This window comes from Vanellus vanellus (assembly GCF_965231255.1).
Source record: "Vanellus vanellus genome assembly, chromosome: 23".
Lineage (NCBI taxonomy): Eukaryota > Metazoa > Chordata > Aves > Charadriiformes > Charadriidae > Vanellus > Vanellus vanellus.
The window spans coordinates 998,791-1,013,347 of NC_138928.1; positions in this window are offsets into that span (position 1 = coordinate 998,791).

Here is a 14,557-nt window from a genome sequence, read left to right on the forward strand (position 1 = left end):
CCCAAAGGAGTCTGTCACCCCCCCAAGGGTGCCTGTCACTTCCCGTGGCCCCTGGGAGCACCAGGAGCCCTCCTGAGGGGCTGGAGCTGGGCGACGCCAGCGCCTCACCCTCCTGCCCCCTCGAGCTGCTGCCGCCCGGTGGCCTGAACCTTACAATTTTAGCTTTTTTCTATTAAAAACAAAACCAACCTTTTTTTAATTAAATAAAAGATGAAATGGACAAATTCCTGTTTTAGATGATCTGTGTAATTGACTGGGTTTTGTGTTTCTTAACTGCATGGTATTCCTGCCGAGGGGTTTTATAGCACTTTTTAAATTTCTCTTTAAAATTTTGGTCCAGATTTCTACTGCTCTCGCCTGTCTGTCTTTGCTTTTTCCTTGCCTCCTCCAAGTTTGTAAACTCGCTCCATTTTATACCTGATGTTGAGACCCGACCCCACGTTGTACATAGCTGCGGGAACAATCATAGGGAACAAACACCATCTGGACTCTTTCCACGATTAGTTGTTTTTACTTAAAAGAAATTTTAAAAGAAGTATAAAAGGAAGCCAGGGAAAGGCTTGAGGATATTACGAAAGACAGAAACAAATCCAGCCCTGCACCAAGTCAGCTCCTGCTGCCCACGCTGCCCGCACCAACCGGCATGTCTCTTCTCGGTCGTCTGTCTAACACCATTGGATTCAATAAAGTTATCTCCTGTACCGCCTGGCTGCTGGTCCTGTGTCCGGGAGACCGCGGGCCTGTCCCTGCGTGGGAGAAGGGCAGAACAGTTGTGTTTGTACCGCCGCACAGCAGTGATTGACCTCCTGTAAAATCCGGGGAGGGGGGCTTTGTAGAAACGCTCCTGGTTTGAAATCTTGGCTGTTTTACAAGATACTGGGAGCCGTTTTATTGCTCGGGGATATCTCTTCCAAGAGGGCGCTCCTGCGAAGTTTGGAGTGTGCAGAAACATTCCCAGTGTGAAATCCTGCCGGAGTGGGGCCACGATGAGGAGGAACTTTCCTGTGCGGGCGGCAGAGCACTGGCACAGCTGCCCAGAGAGGGGGGAGTCTCCCCCTCTGGAGCCATTCCAAACCCGCCTGGACGTGTCCTGTGCCACTGCTGGAGGTGCCCCTGCTCTGGCGGGGGGTGGCACTGGGGGAGCTCCAGAGGGCCCTTCTAACCCTCAACAGTCTGGGATTTTGTGAAGATGCTGAGAGCGGGCAACCCCCTCCAGGGCAGTAGGGTTGGATCTGAGCTGGGGCGGGGCAGGGAAGAGTTGGGGGCTCGGGGCAGGTGGGCATCGCCAGGGCTGGTCCCCAACTCCCCTTTGAAGAGAACGCGGTGGTGACAGATGCCACCTCACATCTTCAACACAGGGGGACAGACATGGGACAGTGTCCCTCGAGCAGTGATGGGGTCGGCAGGGTGTGGGGGTGAGGACGGGGCTGCGGATACCAGCTGAGGGCAAGGGAGATCCCGGTCCTCTCCGGGGTGGCTCAAAAGTGATTTTCCACTGTGGAGAGCGATGCTGGAGCAGGGACAGATGCTCCAGGAGCCATTAATTAATCACAGGACAGTGGGAGTTGTAACAGGCTGCAGTGGCGAAGGCAAGGCCAGGAGAGGGCACTTCCCATCTCCGTGCTCCAGAGTGTGAGTTCAAGTAAGTTCATTGCCGGTGGGTGCAATCCTGAAGTGGGAGAGTGGGACTGGTTTTGGGGACCCACAGCCCCACATCCGCAGAGATGTGTCATGGGGATGGTCTGGAACCTCTGCTCGCTCTGTGACGCTGTGCAGGCAGGAGAGCGGGCAGGAGAGTGGGCAGCAGTGCAGCAGAAGGGTCTCATCCTGGCCCCGATGTGTGGTGGCCCCATGGGGATGTCCAGCCTGACAGCCACGGTGCAGAGCCAGCGAGCCAGGGGAACCGGTCCCCAGGCATGGGGGGATGCAGAAGGACCGCGCTGGGATGACGCTGAAGCTTCGATTTCATCGGGACACTTGCGTTTGGGAAAACTCAGCTGCATGTTTCAAGGGTGACTGGCAGGGGAAGGTCCTGTCGGTTTGGGACACAGCACCCACGGGCTTGGCGCTGTAGCGGGGATGTGGCCCCCATGCAGCATCCCTTCCCCCACCTTCAGCAGCTGGTGGGAGCTTGTGGGTGACTCCTGTGGTACGGGGTGGCTGTGGGAGGGCTGGAGCGGAGCTGAGCGGCCCCAGGGCTGGCTGGGCACCCAGCCGTCCTGGCCGCTGCCCCCGCACTCCCCAAGTGGCCTGGGGACACAGGGACCCCCCAGCAGAGAAAGGGAGTTGCAGAGCACCCTGCCCTCACGCAGGGCACAGGGACCCCAGCAGCACCTGGACGTGTTGGGTACAGCCACCAGGTGTGCAACCGGGTGTGCAACCTCAGCCGTCAGGCCCAGCACCCCTCCAGCACCGCGCCTGGTGTGTGCGGCAGCACCCAGCAGCTCCTCCCAAGGTGACCCACAGCCTTTGTGCCAACAGCGCCTCCCTCCCCAGGGAAATGCAGCCCTTTCTCATGGACCCACAGAATGGCGTGAGTTGGAAGGGACCTTGAAGACCATCCAGTGCCACCCCCTGCCCTGGGCAGGGACCCCTCCCACCAGCCCAGGTTGCTCCAAGCCCCGTCCAACCTGGCCTTGAACACCTCCAGGGATGGGGCAGCCACAGCTTCTCTGGGCAACCTGTTCACCATCTCACCGCTCTCATCACACAACATTTCTTCCCTATGTCCAATCTACCCCTGCCCTCCTTCAGTTTAAAACTGTTGCCCCCTGTCCTGTCACCACAGGCCTCGGTAAAGTCTCTGTCTGTCTTAAAAGCCTCCTTTATGTATGGAAAGGCCACAGTAGGGTCACTCCAGAGCCTTCTCCAGGCTGAACCCCCCCCACCTCTCCCAGCCTGTCCTCCCAGCAGAGGGGCTCCAGCCCTCAAAGCATCTTTGTGGCCTCCTCTGGACCCACTCCAACAGCTCCGGGGCCTTCTGCTGTGGGGACCCCCCGAGCTGGAGGCAGCATTGCAGGGGGGTCTCCCCAGAGTGCAACAGAGGGGCACATTTCCCCCCTCGCCCTGCTGGCCACGCGGTGGGGGATGCAGCCCGGGGTGCCGGGGGCTTTCTGGGCTGCCAGCACACATTGCCAGCTCGTGTTGAGCTTCTCACCCACCAACACCCCCAAGTCTTTCTCCTCAGGACTGCTCTTCAGCCAGCCAGCCATCCCTCCATCTGTTCTGATAGTGGGGATTGCCCTGACCCACGTGCAGGAGCTTACACTTGGCCTTGTTGAACTTCATGAGCTTTGCATGGGCCCACTCCTCCAGCCTGTCCAGGTCCCTCTGGATGACATCCCTTCCCTCCAGTCTATCGACTGTACCACTCAGCTTGGTGTCATCCACAGACCTGCTGAGAGTGCACTCGATCCTACTGTCTATGTTGCTGATGAAGACATTAAGCAGTACCAGTCCCAGTATGGACCCTTGAGGGACACCACTCATTACTGGTTTCCATTTGGACATTGAGATGCTGACTGGAACTCTGGATGCAGCCATCTAGCCAGTTCCTCACCCACTGGATGGTCCACCCATCAAACCCACATCTCCAGTTCCGAGGCAGTCCAATTTCTGGGGGTGTGGAGTGAGCTGTCGCAGCCATGTCACACCCAGGGGGGCACCCAGAGCCCAGAGGGTACGTGGGGGCCTGGGGTGTGTGGTGGCTTTGGGTGATGCAGCTCCCAGCCGGACTGGGACCCCGGGGACCCTCTCCCTGCTCCAGGCACCGTCTCTCCTGGCAGCAGCACATGCGTACCGCCCAGCGCAACCTTCCCTTCCCTCGTCGTGACGGGGACGGCCCGTGCCCACCACCACCTCGAGATCATGGAATCACGGAAACATGGAATCACGGAATCATGGAGTTTCAGAGTTGGAAGGGACCTCTAGAGATCACCCAGCCCCACTCCCCTGCCAAAGCAGGATTGCCCGGAGCACATCGCTCAGGACTGCATCCAGGTGGGTCTTGAAAACCTCCAGAGAAGGGCACTCCACCCCCTCCCTGGGCAGCCTGTGCCAGTGCTCTGTCACCCGAACCGTAAAGAAGTTCTTCCGTGTATTTGAATGGAACTTCCTATGTTCCAACTTGTGCCCGTTACCCCTCGTCCTGTCACTGGGAACCACTGAGAAGAGCCTGGCTCCATCCTCCTTCAACCCACCCTTTAGATACTGGTAAGCATTAATAAGGTCTCCCCTCAGCCTTCTCTTCTCCAGGCTAAAGAGTCCCAGCGCTCTCAGCCTTTCCTCATAAGGGAGATGCTCCAATCCCGTAATCATCTTAGTTGCCCTTCGCTGGACTCGCTCCAGCAGTTCCCTGTCCCTCTTGAACTGGGGAGCCCAAAACTGGACACAGTATTCCAGTTGTGGCCTCACCAGTGCAGAGTAGAGGGGGAGAATGACCTCCTTTGACCTACTGGCCACCAGATGAAACGCCCTCTGATTCCATTGCCAATCACAAACACTGATGAACCCCTGTTTTAATTTAACTAATGGGCAGTGCCTGCTCATCAAAGCCAGTCTGCTGTGGCTGCGGGCCACCGCAGGGACATGGAGACATCGGTCCCATGGAGAAGTGGCTCTGGCTGGAGCAGCCTGTCACATCCTGGTGTGGCTCAGGTGTCCTGGTTGTGGCACCACTGGGGTGGTGGTGGGGGACCCCCTGCTGGGGTTTGGGGCCATCCCACAGGGTCCTTGTCCCCGGCTCAGCTGGGGGGACCGAGGGGTGCTCCAGGGTCCCCAGCTAACGGGGACAGGGAACCCGCAGCGAGGGCAAACCAGCTGCCACCGGCCTCCCTCTGCGCCCCACCCGTGCTCCTCACTTGACTCCCGTCAGCTTTTTCTTGCGGTTCTGACCCCAAACTGAAAGCCGGGTTCCCAGGAGCCCTCTGGATCTGGGGGTGGCACCATGCGGTGTCACGGTGGGGGTGCCACTGCTCAGCCACCACCACCCCGCTCTCCTGTGGCTGTGGTGGGGACACGGTCACGGCTCCGGGTCTCCGTGGAGGGTGCAGCCATGGTGGGTGTGGGGTGACCGGTACAAGGTGACCTGTGCAAGGTCACCAGTGAGAGGTGACTGGTGTGGGGTGACCGGTACAAGGTGACCTGTGCAAGGTCACCAGTGAGAAGTGACTGGTGTGAGCAGACCAGCACAGGGTGAGGTGACCAATGAGAGGTGATAGATGTGAGGTGCCCAGTGCGAGGTGACAGGTGTGACATTACCGATGGGGGGGGTGACTGGTGTTGAGGTGACTGGTGCAGTGACAGGTGTGAGGTGACCAATGAGGGGTCACCAGTGCAAAGGTGATGGGTGTGAGGGGGACCAGTGCGAAGTGACCGATGGGAGATCACCAGTTCAAGGTGACTGACGAGGGGTGACCAGTATGAGAGGACTGGTGTGAGGTGACCAACGGGAGGTGATGGATGTGAGATGATCAATGGGGGATGACCAATGTGAGGTGACCAGTGTGAAGTGATGGGGTGTGAGGTGACAGTTGGGCATTGACAAGTGTGAGGTGTGAGTCACCCTGATGAGGGATGACCAGTGGGAGGTGACTGGCGTGAGGTCATCTGTGTGAGGTGACCGGTGTGAGGTGACAGGTGTGTGGTAACTGTGAGGTGACTAATGGAAGGTGACCAGTTTGAGGTGACCGATGAGGGGTCACCAGTGCAAGGTGATGGATTGTGAGGTGTGACTGTGTGAAGGGACTGATAAGGGGTGACTGGTGTGAGGTGGCAGTTGTGAGGTGACTGGTATGAGGTGACCCCAATGAAGGGTGATGGTTGTGAGGTGACCATTGTGAGGTGACCTGTGTGAGGTGACGGTTGTGAGGTGACCCCAATGAGGGCTGACTGGTCTGAGGTGACCGGTATGAGGTGACATTTTTGAAGTGACAGCCATGAGGTGACCTGTGTGAGGTGACCCCAATGAAGGGTGACATGTGTGAGGTGACCGGTGTCAGGTGACCCCACGGAGGGGTGACCGGTGCGAGGTGGCGGATGCGGTGTGGCCAACGGCCACCCCGGTGCCCGGTGCGGCGCAGGAGCCCCCTGCGGAGTCCCCGCGGAGGGCGGGGCCGTGGGCGGGGCCGTGGGCGGGACCTCCGGGCGGTGGGCGGGGCTGCGCGGAGCCGCCGCACGCGAGCCCGGAGGGGCCGGGGCTGCCGCAGCGCGCGCCCCGCTCCCGCCGCTCCCGCCGCCGCCGCCGCCGCCCGGTGAGTGTCCTCCCGCACTCCCGCCGAAGTTTCTCCCCGCTGCCGCAGCCGTGCGCGCTCTGCGGGACGGGGCCGCCCACCCGCCCCTCTCGGAGCCCTTCCCGGGGCCGCCGCTGCCCGAGGTGCGATCGTCCCCGGGTGCGGGGGGGGGGGAGTGGGGGTCTGAGCGCGGCGGGGCGCGGGTTGGCCCGGGCGGTAGCGGTCTCCCCGCCGTGTCCCGGTGCCGGGAGAGGGGGCGGGCGCCGGAGCTGTCCGCAGGGGCCGCTCCCGGGGCACGGTGCCCCGCTGGCCGGGGGTACCCGCGGGGGTGCTTCGCCCCGGAGGCAGCAGGGGACAGAGCCCGGGGGGACGGGGGCGGGTGCAGCCGCTGGTGCAGGGGGGTGCGGAGCTGGCAGGGACCCCCCCCGGGGGCGTGGGACCCCCTCCGGGGCGCAGAGGGTCAAAGGTGTCCTCTGGGCGCCGAGGGATGCTCCAGCTCCGCATCCCTGCCCGCGCCCGCCCGCGGGTGCCCTTGGGGTTTTGGCCCCGGGGGGTGGCCGGGGGCGCAGGGCTGTCCCCGGTGCAGTGCGGGGAACGCGTCCCAGTGCTGGAAACCGGTGGAAGCGGCACGGCTCCAGCCGTGGGCGGCCGCAGGCCCCGCTGCACCGGCGGCTTCTCCGTAGCGGCCTGGCCGGGAGCCAGCTCCAGCCCGTCCCTTCTCCGGACTGAATTTCCCCGCCGTGGTTGCAGCAAGCTCCGGGATACTCCTTCACTTCTGGTGCTTGCTGCGGGCCGTCGGGGTGCAGCGGCGAGGAGGGGCTCACCCCAGAGCCGGGGGCGTCAGCGTCGGGGTGCCGCAGCCTTCGCACCCCCCGCCGCGTCGGAGCGGTGCCCAGCACCTCGCTGCTCCCCCGGCAGCCTACTTTTACAGAGGGCCGGGAGCGATCCCAAAAGAGCTCTGCAAATTGCGCAGGGGACAGGCAATTTTGCAAGGTGACTGTGGCACGGGGAGGGGGGGACACAGGCGTGTCACGCATCGCTTCGTGGTCCCCAACTATGCCGGTGCCTCTGTGTGTCCCTCTGTACTGGGTGGTCCTCAGCGCAGTGCTCTCCTGTGTCCCCCAGTGAGAGTGGTGGGGGCGGTGGGTGCTGCGGGGTGTCACCCACTGCAGGATATCACCAACTGCGGGATGTCACTCGCTGCAGGGTGTCCGGCAGCAAAGTCCCCCTGTGCCGTGGCAGCCGCAGGGCGCTGAAGGACTCCCCGCCTGCTCCTCTGCAGCAGCGAAAACTTCAGTCCTGGAGCGAAGGCTCTCATTTATTGTTGCGCCGAGGTGCTGCTGCAGCGATGTCACTCCTGTGCACGCTGTACGGAAGCGCAGCCACCGGCAGGAGTCGTCTCCCGCCTGCTGCATTATTCCTCGCTAGCGCAGCGCCTTGGCCACACGCTGCTGGGGGCTGCCGGAGCCCCGGGGTACCCTCGGGGTGCTCTGCGCCTTTGCTGCACTTGGGTGCTTTTGGCTGGAGGGTCTTGGTGGGAAGAAGCGTGGCGTGTGGTGGTCTGTGTGCCAGAGGAGCACGGGGCACTGGGGAGGTGATGCACCCAAGGTCATTGAGGCCGGCAGTGACAGTGGGACATCCCCTGTGCTGCTCGGGAAAAGCACCATCCAGTAAAACACCCCACCCCAAACCCCAAAGCCCTCTTGGAGCGATGCCCTGTCCCCTTCTTGCAGCTGGTGAAGCGCAGATGTGGGTCTGACCTTGCCCGATCACCCGGCGCTGAGCCCGGTTCTCCCAACCCCCCGTGGCGAGCGAGCGCCAGTGCCCCGTTTGCTGGGAGCCGGCCTGAAGCCCCAGTGCCCCGATTCTGCAGGGCAAGGACACGTCCCTCGCCACCCGTGAGCCCGGCCACAGCAGCAGCAGTGAAGCAGCATCGGCTGCACTGCATCGCCGCCGGCAGCCCTGGCTCTGCACCCCTCTGCCGCACAGCGCCCGGTGCCGCACAGAGCCACGGCAGGAGGGAGAACGTATGAATATATATGTATATATCCTTATATATATGTACACATCCTTATATATGTGGTTGAGGAGGGGGGGGTTGCAAATCAGCTGCCTTTCTGCCGGCGAGTTGGCCGCGTGAAGCCGTGCCCGCCATGCGCGGCGGGATGGTGCAGCGGGAATATTTGCTGCCGGCTGCTCCCGGGGGAGCTGCCTCCTGTTCCCTGAGCCCCGGGGACGGTCACTGGGCTTGAGCTAAAGGCCACCGAAGCGCGCCGGGACTCCTGCTGCCCCCCGAGGGGTGGGAACGGGCCCTTCCTCCGGCTCAGGGTGGTTTTGGCAAAACCCCAGCTCCCGGAGCCGGATGACTGCAGCTCCTAATTATGACTTGAGTTTCTCCTTCTCCGGGCTGCGCAGGAGAGCTGCGAGCCGGCAGCCGTGATGTCCTCCAGCAGGATCGATGCCCAAAGCAAATAGACGGGACCCAGCGCCTGCTGGTTTTCAAATCTATTTTTTTTTTTCCCTTTCCCTCATCCCTACCCCTGGCAGCAGAGCTCGGCGCTCTGCCCGGCCGTGCTCCTCCTCAGCCCGGCGGCCGCCGGCACTTTGCCTGTGCCAATATCTGGAGCCGCCGGTAAGTGCAGTCTGTCAAAATGCTTTTGCCCTTGGCTGCAGTCGGCGTTTTTGTCCCGGGTGAAAGCCCGGCTGTTCCCCGGCTCGTCCCCGTGCTGGGCTGCGGCTGCCCTCGGTTCGGCTCCTGCCGGAGCCCGTGTTCCCCAAAGTGCTCTTTGATTATTAGCCCTAATAATTGTGTTATCGCATTGACTGAAGTGTTTCAGATGCCAAAGCTAATTTTGCTCTTCATGCCTTCCTTCATCAGTAATGGGATTTTGATAACATCACGCGTCCAAAAGTGTTGGATAAACTCGGCATAATTCCCCATTTATTAATTAAACCATAAATTAGGCAGTGTGCGGCTGGAATCCGAGATGCCCTGTTACTGGTGTAATCCTACAGCTGGGGATGGTGCTGCCCCCGTGCTGGCACTGCTGTGTCCCTGCCAGCCCTGGGGTGTGGGATGCTACCCCCGCTCCGAGCTTGGGGGCTGCCACATCCCGGTCCCATGTGCTGGAAGTTGAGTGATGTTTCATCCGCTCCGGTGCCTGGAGGAGGAATCGCGGTGTCCCTGGGTACCGATGCCAGTCTGACAGCGGGGTGGCCACCCCGGGGTGGCTCTGCCGGTGTTGCCACCTCTGTGCCGGGGCTCTGGGGGGTGGGGAACCGCAGCTGGCCCCGCAACCCGCTCTCTTGGCGCAGGCAATTGTCCAACTGCACCAGATCCATCACTGCTGAGCACCAAAAGTTGGGCATCTGCAGCCCCACCTGCCTGGAAGGGGCTCCTGGTGCTGTTGGGGCATCCTTCACGCTGTGCGTCTTAAGGAAAGTTGGTGTGTTTTAATTATTCCGGGGTGTTTCTTGCTCCCCGTCTCTTCCCAACGCTGCAAGGGTGCAGCAGACGTGAGCTCTGGGCTGGTGCACCCCCAGGGGATATGGGGAAACCGGGAGCAAAGTGGGTGCTTGTGGCACGAGGGCAGGTGGGTGCTGGGGGCAGACGTGGTGCTGTGCTTGGGCACGTCCAGCCCCTGAGCTGGAAGTGGCCTGGGGGATCGTCCCGTTGCTGGGGGGCCTGGGGAGCTGCTCCGGGGCCGGACTGAAGCCATGGGGATGGGCGAGTGTCTGTGGGCAGGGGGGATGCCCGAGATGCACCAGGCTGGTTTGGGGTCGGCAGCCGACGCTACGGCAGCACTGGAGTGGGTCGAGGCGTCCCTCACCGCCCGTGAACCCGCTGCGATGCCCCACACTGAAACAATCCTGCCAACCCCCCTGGGAGCTGGGACCAGCCTCTGAACCACTTGGCAACATCACGGTGTGCCGGAGGAGAGGCTTCCCACCTCCTCCTGCGGGATAAGGGGTGTCCCCGGGGATGTGACTGTGACCAAGGGCTGCCGGGACCGGGGATCCCTGAGGTGCCACCGCTGCTCCCATCGGCCTCGAGCAGAGGATTCAAGGAGGAAAACACCCCCAAATTTCAGTGCCATGCATGGATTTACAAGCACGTGGATGTCCTGTGGGGCTCTGACAGTCTCTCTCTGCTCCCAGGGGAGTTACGGGGTTTCTCCCAGGACCGAAGCCCGGGGAGAGCCGGGCTAGTGCCTGGGGCGAAGGGGCCAGCGTGTGCCCGCTGCTGCCCACGCACGATTCCTGCGGCGCTGCCAGCAGCCGGGCGCAGCCGTTGCCTTGTGCCGCAATGATCCTGCGGTGCGGCCGTGCCAGGCTCAGCCGCTGTTTGTGCCGCGTGAGAGCCTGATGGCGAACCTCCCCGTGGGGTGGCCCTGGCTGCGGGGGACCCTCGGAGGGGACAGTGGCTGCAGGTGCCGGTCCGGCAGTGGGTGATGGACACTGGGAGCCACGGTGTTTTTGCAGCTCCCCAGACAGGGGGGCTCTCTGGGTTATTCCAGGTGGGAATAGTCATCCCTGGGATGCACCGGCACAGCAGCTTCTCTGTGCAGCCCTGAAAGCTCGCACTGTTGTGCTTGTGCCCCCAAATCTCCTGCAGCAATGTAGGGACGCGGCTCGGAGGGGTCAGGGAGGGGTAGAGGACCCCACTGCGGTGTACGGGGGGTTGTGCCCATCGCCAGGGCTGAGCTCCCGGTTCTCACGGTGACTTTTCTCCATCTGCACAAGGTGTATCTGTGGGAGTCAGTTCCCGGTGTCCTGACCTCAGCGGTGCTTCATGCCACAATTAAATCCCCCTCGGCTGGTGCAGTGCTGCATCCCTACTGATGCCATCATCGTCGTGCCTCTGCCATCCCCTTTCTCACCCCAAATGCCACCAGGGCGGGTGGCCCCGGGGACACAGAGCTGTACTCCGCCGCCGGGGCTCTCTGCACCTTGAAGCTGGGCAAGCAGCCACCACCCAGAGGCAGCCGGTCCCCAGGGACTGAGCCCCGGCTGGCGGGGAAGGAGGGAGATGCTGAAGGTTGGGCATCGCTGGAGCCAGTTTTCTGCATTTCTGACACTGGTCCATCGTGGCTTCAGGCTTGGCTGGGTGCTCTGGGGCCATAGCCTGACAGGCACGTGGAGCCTCACCCCTGGAAATGGCACCTCGTTTGCTCGTTTAGCCCGCCTTCGTTTAGCTCGGGAGCAGCGCAGGGTGCGTGTTCTCCTGCCTCCCGTCTCAAATCGATCCGCCTCGTCTCAGCTCTCTCCTGGAGCAGCTTCTGGCTCTTCCCCAGGAGCTTGTCTGGCTTCTTTTTTCTCCCCCCCCGTATTGATCAGGAGCCATCGCTGTTGCACGGGGCCATCGCCGGGGAGTGCCGGCAGCAGGGCAGCGTTGCAGGCAGAGCGGTGCCAGCCCGGGCGGGCAGGATTCGGGGCTCTCGGCCGTGTGGTGCCTTTGAAATGCCGGGATAACTCAGCCCATCGCCTTCTGTTGCCCTATTTAGCTGCACTGGTCTCGCTGGCGGAGCAAGGCATGGCCACCGCGGCATTGTCAGCGCGGGGGAGCACTGGCAGTGCCCATCCCCTTTTTTTTTTTGGAAGGCTTTTTTGGCCATTCGCAGCTCTGCATGCCAAGGGTGGGCTGCCTGCGCTGGCTGTGGTTGGGGCGAGCCCGGCGCTTCGCACCCGTATGGGATGATCTGGTGTCCTCGGGGATGGCAGTGTCCCCACCGCTCAGGGGACCTGAGCATCTCCAGCAACTCCAGGTATCTTTTCCATGGGTGGCACATGCTGAAACCCTCTGGATGAAGTGCTGACAGTGAGTGGTGCCTACGGTAGGAAGGACGTGGATGGCCTGTCCCCTCCTTGGCACAGGACTGTGCTCGTGCCACCACACCGCGGGCTGGAGAGGCCACGGGGTGCTCCTGGCGTGCCCGGGGCGAGGGGGACCTTGACCTCTGCAGGTGCCAAGCTCCGTGGCTGTATAAGCAGGTACCTCCGTGCAATCTCTCGTTTGCTTCCCAGCTAATTAGCGAGGCGGCTGCCTTCCATAGGGTCCTGCAAACATTGCAACAGGGGCGGATGAAAGTGGAAAGCTGAGAGCTGTAGCGGGGAGGGAGGACAAGGCGCTCGCCGTCCCCTTCGCTGCTGGCACCGAAACGCCGGTTGGGCCGGCGGAGAGCGGCTGCCGCAGCGCCTGCCCCGGCTCCCGCGGGAGCCCTGGCACCAGCCCCAGTTCCAGCTTCTGCGTGTCCTTCCTTCGCTGCCGGGGCAGCAGCGATGCCGGTGGCGAGGGACAGTCAGGGTCTGTCCCCCACCCCCCTCTGGGAAAGGTGGGCTTGGGGAGCAGCACCCGTGGGTGCCAGGCAGGGCGCGTGGGCCCCCTCTCCCCGCCGAAGCAGGCGCAGGCGTCACGTGCTGTCACTCGCCGCTTCCCCCGTTTCGCCTCGGTGCTGTCCTCGTTTTACAGAGGCACAGAAAACCCCTGAGCTGTCTGGCCCGGCACCGTGAAGCCGGCGGGTGCCAGCGGCGGTCCCCGTGCAGGGAGGTGTCCCCGGGTGGGGATAAACCCAGTGGCTCCACCGGCAGCCCCAGGTGGGCACAATGCTTTGGGGGAGCGGGGGCCACCCACCAGCGCTGAGGGGGACCCCGGTACCTGGCGGGGTGTCTGGCTGCCGGGCAGGCGCCGGGCTGGGGTGATGCTGCTGCAGGGGGAGATGCTCAGAGCCGAGTGGGGGGGGGGGCAGGATGGGATCACCCCCTCCCCAGCTCACTGCATGCGCAGCCCCACAGGCACGTTGGCCTTTAGCCGTGCAGCCGGTGGGAGCTGCGGCAGTGCTTGGCAAAGCCTTCCGGCAGTGGGAGCCGGTGGTTTTGACTTGGGAGCATCAGAAGCCATTAATCTGGTACCCGAATGATGGATGAAGGCTACCTTTAAGACTGCATTTAACTGTTAGACGTCTCTTGGTTTTGCTGTAAATAATGCAGCCGCTGTGACATGAGAGCAAGTCCTCTACCAAAGGCAAGCACCAGCCTCTGAAACCGCCGGTCCTTGCAGTTTTTTGTTAATTTTTCATTTTACAAGATCTCCCCTGTGAGCCCGGGGCTGGGTCCCTTTCCTCGAAGCCGGGGGACTCCGTGGCGTGGAGCCCCGATCCCGGGCAGGAGCTCATCCCGGGGGCCCCTATTTGCAGTGTCCATCCCCCGTGCCTCCAGCTCGGGGTGAGGGTGGTGACCCTGGATGTGACCCTGGGGCAGACCGGGGACGTGCAGGAGATGTGCTGCCACCGGCTGGGCAGCTCATCAAATTTTTACAAGAACCATGTAATTCTCCGGCACGGTGCCCCCCCTGAGTTACTCATCTCCCGGGGAAGAGCCTGCGGTCGGGGCTGCCGAGCCCCAGCACATCATTATTTTTAATTAGACGAGCTGGGTGCTGGCTGGTGATGAGAGGCAGCGAGCGGAGCGTGCCTCGGCGGGGAGGGAGGCTGCAGGCCAGCTTGGGTCCCCATCCCGAGATGCTGTTGGAGCCCGGCTGGCAGGACGGTGGGCAGCACCGCAGGTCCCGGTGGGCGCTGGTGGCTGTGTCACTAGCCCGGGCAGCAGCGGAGCGACAGAGTCCCAGCACGGCTCTGAGCTGGGAGGGCTGGTGCGGTTCAGCCTTGTGCCTCGGTTTCCCTCGGTGGGCAGGCAGTGATGCGCCACGCGGGGCTGCGAGAGCTCGGGGGGGTCTGGATGACGGCGCCTGCTCGTACTCGGGTGGGGGGGGAGAGGGGGACGCATCTCTGCGTGGGCGATGTCGCGGCAGCTCGTGTTCCGTGATCCCACTTGCCGCTACTGGAGCATCCTCGCTTCATCACACCCCTTCCCCTTTGCTGCTGCCGGCTCCCCATTTCCCAGCCCGGTATCGATCTCCTTCCCTGAAAAGCGCAGGGCTGGGGGAGCAGGAACTCCCCTCACTCTCAGCAGCGTAAATCAGGAGGGAGGTGCAGGCGGGCCGGGGGTCCCGGGGGAAAAGCGCTCGCAGAGCCCCGGGAGCTGCCGCACCAGCTCAGGGTGCTGTTGGCGGAGGGGCTGATCCGGCGCCACTAATGCAGCAATTGCGGATTTGTGCCGGGGCTGAGGAAGGGGAACGGGGCCGGGGTTTGCTGGGCTGGGTCCTTGCAGAGCCCCTTCGCACCCGGGACCTGCAGCATCCCCCTCCCCAGCTCCCCCTCCTCCCCCTCCTCCCCAATCCCTCCGTCTCCCCGTGCCTCCCTTGCCAGAAATTCCCTGTTAATTAAATGACCATTAGAAGCCAAGTAATGGTTTTGCCTTAATTAGACTCT